The following is a 5,592-nucleotide window of genomic DNA, read 5'->3' on the forward strand; positions in this document are numbered from 1 at the left end:
CACCACAGTGATGCTGGTCTCTTGTTACTTACAGCTGATTTTTCAGCCCCCGCTAACCAGCATCAATTGTCCCAGTAAAGCAAAGGTTTTACTTCAGGTTCTGGTCTCTTCTTAATCACAGCTGATTCTTCAGCCCCAGATGACCAGAACCCACAGATTCTCAATCTAAGATCTCACACGAACAGCCCTGTTGGTCTCTGCTTCTCTTTGAAGCTTCACAAGCCAGGCCTCCATCGTCTACAACTCTTTCGGCATAACTGTTCCAAGCTCCATTGCAACAAACTCTGAGCACACAATGGCTTTTCCAGCCCAAAGTTCCAAACACTTCCACACTCCTCCCAAAATCACCAAGGTCAGGTCTGTCACAGCAATATGTACCAATCTCTGTTCTACTTTGTTTCTTCATTGCTGTGACAAAACACTCTGACCAGTACCAACTTGGGGAGGAAAGGGTTTATTTCTCTTACATCTCCCAGGTTGCAGTTCATCAGGGATCCCAAGGTAGGAACTCAGGGCAGGAACCTGGAGGCAGGAGCTGGAGCACAGGCCATGGAGGAATGTTGCTTACTGGCTTGCTCCCTTGGCCCCTGCTCAGCCTGCTTTCTTATGCAACACAGGGCCACATGCCCCGGGGCGGCACCACCCACAGTGGGCTGGGCCCTCCCCCTCCCACATCACGCATCAAGAAGATGCCCTTCAGACTTGGCCACAGGCCAGTCCAATAGAGGAAATTCCCTGATTGAGGCTCGCTCAACCCAGGTGTGTCAAGTTGACACTAAAGCTATCCAGCACAACACACAATAAAGGAAAGACAGCATCTTCAACAAATGGTGCTTGAAAAACTGGACCTCCACCCACAGAAGAATGAAACTTGACCTTTATATTTCACCTTGCACAAAAGTCAACTCCAAATGGATCAAAGACCTCGATATAAATCCTGAAACTCAGAAACTGCTAGAAGAAAAATAGGCAGCATCCTCTAAGACACAGGTGTAGGAAAGGACTTTCTAAATCAGACACCAGCTGCTAAGGCACTAAGGCCAACAATCAGTAAGTGGGACCTCATTAAATTACAAAGTTTCTGTGCAGCAAAAGAAACAACCGAAGAAGGGAAAAGGAAATCCAATGAGTTGGAGAAAATCTTTACCAGCTACACATCCAACAGAGGATTAATATCCATGCTGTACAAGGAATTCCAAAAAGAAAGAAATAAAAGAACAAATGGCCCAATAAAAAGATGAGTGATAGACCTAAACAGATTTCTCAAACGAAGAAACAGAAATGGCTAAGAAGCACCTTAAAAAGTACCCAACGTCCTTAGTAACTAGAGAAATGCAGATATAAACCACTTTAAGATTCCATCTTACCCAGTCAGACTGGCTAAGATCAAAGGAAGAAAAGACTCCAAATACTGGAGAGAATGTGGTGAAAGAGGAATGTTTATTCACTCTTGGTGAAAATGAAAACTCATGCAACCAATATGGTAAGCAGTGTGGAGAACTCTCAAAAAACTAAAAATGAATGTACCATATGATCCCATTATACCACTCCTTGGCATATATCCAAGGGACTCATCCTACTGTAGAGATACCTGTATATCCATGTTTGTTGCTGCTCTCTTCACAATAACTAAGATATGGAAACAACCTAAATGTCCCTCAACTGAGAAATGTTTAATGAAAATGTGGTACATCTACGCAATGGAGTTCTACTCAGCAGTAAAAAAAAAAAAAAAAAAAAAAAAAAAGATGAAATATGCAGGTGAATGATAGAACTAGAGAGTGTTATACTAAGGGAAATAACACAAACACAGAAAAGCAATCAACATTTGTTCTCCCTCATTTGCGGATTGTAGCACCAATCCCCTATATGTGAGTATATAAATTCTGATGTAATACCCAGAGCCAGGAAAAGGGAAACACCACGTGAAGGTTAAAAAAAAAAAAGAACCTGAAAAGGGGATAATATGAAACAGATGTTACCAGAGGGAGGTGGGGAAAGTGAGAGTATTCAGCTGGGAAGAGAGAAGGAAGGGACATGCAAGGGGCCATGGTGTAGGGGAGGGAGGGAAATCAAGAGATGGAGGATGGTGGAAGTCAGTTGGTACTGGGAGGAGGGTGGGGATAATGGGAGCACTGTGACCACGGAGGGGGGAGGGAGGGACGCCAGATGGGAGAAAAAAGTAGAGATGAATGAATCTTGGGATAGGAAACCTAGAGGGAAACGTGATGCCCTTATGAGAAATGCACATACAGTGTCTGACCATTAATGCATATGTATACCTGGGAGCTGCTTGGCAAGGAACACAGTGCCAGGCAAAAGAGGCCTCCCTTTGAGTGGTCGGTGAAGGTGGTGCAGGACACTCCCAAAATAACACAGGATACTGCCAAACTCTTGGGTGTCTCACAGAACTAGTAGGTAAGACCCTACCATAAAGGACAGGACATACTTAGGGTACAGGACTTAAAACAATGGAGCAGAACTGACCTGGAAGCCTTGTAACCAAAGTTTGGCTATCATAATGCTAAACAATAATATGCAAACTGCCAAGGGAGAAAAACAATCAATGGTCCAACCCAGGCATAAAGCCTAATAACCATAATGACCAGCATGGCAAACTACCTCTATTGATGCACTGTTATCTGGAAGCAAGCAACGGCTATCTAATTGGACTTAAAGCCCTCTTAGTGGGATGGAACTCACTGGTGGCACTGTAAATTCAGCCAAATACAGAAGGCAAGAGTGGACACAGATCCCAGAGAAAACTCTATCTCTTTCATATCTCAAGACAAATGAAACTTCTTGCTATATACTAAATAGTGATCCCTGTATTTACAGACAAGCATATTATATAGCACTCATCAGAGAAGCTTCTTTTTGCAACAGATGGAGACTATTGCAGAATTGCATATCTGGTCAGACACAGAAAACACATGTCTGAGAGACGCCAAGTACTAGGGGACACATGTACAGTTGAACCTCTACAGCTGGGGCTCATGGAACATGGCAGAATAGGGGGTGGAGAGAAAACTAATGCATCCAGCAACTCTCAGTAGTAAAGCTTCCTTATACAACCAAGTGTGATGCACATGGAAGGCTACAACTGGCCAAGTTTAAGAATACAAGACTGTAGAGTATAGGATGGAACTCCTATATAGGATCTCATCCACCCACGGCTCAGGGACTACTGTGGAAGAGGGAGCAGAAAGATGGTAAGAGCCAGGGCTGGTTGATTAATACAGGAAAACAGAGGTTCCAGGCCACTGGAAGCTTGGACATGTGAACTTATGGCAACGGTGGCATCGAGCACAGGACCCATGCCAACTCAATTAAACAAGGGCCCAAAGGGGATGAGAGAAATAGGTGTTGGACTGGCCCTAGATTGAAAGCTATTGGAGAGTGATTGCTGCTGAGTGAGGGAGAGTATGAATTACATACTTAGATGGGCTAACAAAATTCCAGTGGACCCATTTACACTGAAGGACATTTGGGTACAAATGCATGAATGAATAGGACTTAACATGTATGGCAGAATACATAAGGTTCTGAAGGAGGATGGGGGAGACATGGGTGGGGGAGGTGGGGGTCTAAATTTGATTAAGAACTATTTCATGAAATTTATATATATATATATGGCGGCCCCTCAGCGACTCCAGGGGAGGAGGCAACCAGCCAGGCACCCTAGGCACACAGGAGCTGCAAGCATCATGCTCCACTGCAGCCCCCACCCATCCAGACATGGACATGGCCTAGGCAGAGGAGCAGAGCATGGACAACTTCTTCACCAAGAGGGACAAGAAGAAGAAGGATCCCATCAGCCAGGCGAACGCAGCAAGGAGTGTTGCAGGGCCAGGCGGGGTAGTGGCAGGATCTCAGGTCAGGGTACCACCTGCAAGGCCATGACAAAGGATGAAGATGAGTGGAAAGAATTTGAGCAGAAAGAGGTTGATTAGAATGGGCTAAGAGTTCAGGCCATGCAAATAAGTGAAAAGGAAGATGATGATAATGAAAAGAGAGAAGATCCAGTCAATAACTGGGAAGGTGGGGGTATAGAGATGTAGAAAAATTTCCAGGTCCCCGGAATAAAACTGCTCAGGCACAAGCACCTCCTGCTCCAGTAATAGTTACAGAAACCCCGGAGTCTGCAATGCCTAGTGCTGGGGCCAGGCTAACTGCCACAAGGAAAATGCCATAAGGACCACCTGAAATCTACAGCGACACACAGCTCCCATCCCCACAGTCCACTGCCAAGCACATAGAAAGCTGGAACAGGTACTTAAAACGAATGCTACCTGAGGTTAGATGCCCACTTACAGCACATCTACATCTTATTTCGAGACATGAATTTTTAAAAGTAAATAAAATGGTAAGAAATCTGAATGGCATCAGATGGAAAATTTGGGGGGTGGCTGTAAAATAAATCCAAGTCTTTTCCTCTTGTTGAGAGCACAGTTGGCTTGAATTTAGACCTCCACATGGACCCACCTCTCCACACTGTCCTTCAAAATGTGTGAGGGACTCTGGAAGGACAGTAACTCACCACACATCTTTACTTGAGCTAATCAGACCACTCCTCCAAAGTAGAAGGGAGGAGAAATCATTGAATGATGAGAACTTTACTTGAATGAGAAAATTGTAACCCTTATGCATAAAGAGACTATTATCTACTAATTGCTGAAGCTTAGGAGGAATTTCATTACACAGCTTCTTTCTAGTTGTCTTCAGGTTGGTTCCAAAATACATTTGCAGTCAATTCTAATCAGAAGATGGGACCATAGAGCTTCAGGACAGTGTTACATGTTTTCTGTTCAATTGAAGCCTTAAAATTGTTTGATAAAGGACTTTGTATTCCCTTCCTGTCTCCCCAAGATTCTTCTAAGGGGTAATTTTTTTAATTCAAGGACAAATATTTTCAAAATTCCCTACTGAAGAAGAAATATTTACTGATTACATTTCTTTTCTCCTAGGAATAAAGAAATAGAGAAGACCTTTGAAGTCGTGAGACACAGAAATAGAGGTAGGGAGGAGGATTCAAAAAACCAGACCCTTAAACTTCAACTAGACAACCAGTATGCCATGCTTGAAAATCAGAAATGCAGCCATACACAATACAATTAAGGAATGGTTGTTGCCAAGCCTTCCAAGATAACTAGACCACAGCTAACCACCAAGAACAGCCATTCACCAACTGATCTCTGGATCCACAGCAACTTATGCAGACCTCTTGATTCCAGTGACTGTCCATGTTGTACCATGGAAGTGCAAAGAGTCACACCTGTTCTTTATGTGTATTGGTTTTAGGGTAATTTCCCATTGTCATGTGTGAACTGGATTTAGCGGTGTTTCCATAATTGCTCTGCAAATATTAAAAAGCCAAAACCTGCAGCCAGTGGTCATTTCAAAAATCTTTATGTTCAGATACTGAGCCTTCGTAAGGGTTGACTACCTCAGATTTGATGCACTGAATTGTGGACTTCATGTGGATCACAAATTCTGGATAAGGTTACAGCTGTTAAAATGTCAGTGTGAACCTTGAAAACCAACTCTACTGGATTCCTATCAGAAATCCTGCAGAAAGTCAGCCATCTGGGT

General features: G+C 43.6%; 1 pseudogene; it reads left to right on the forward strand.

The window, feature by feature from the left end:
• The first annotated feature begins 3,744 nt into the window (after positions 1-3,744).
• On the forward strand, positions 3,745-5,118 carry LOC103741242 (annotated as a pseudogene).
• Positions 5,119-5,592: the final 474 nt, after the last annotated feature.

The sequence above is a fragment of the Nannospalax galili genome, unplaced genomic scaffold (assembly GCF_000622305.1).
Source record: "Nannospalax galili isolate Female #2095 unplaced genomic scaffold, S.galili_v1.0 scaffold580, whole genome shotgun sequence".
NCBI classification, from domain to species: Eukaryota; Metazoa; Chordata; class Mammalia; order Rodentia; family Spalacidae; genus Nannospalax; species Nannospalax galili.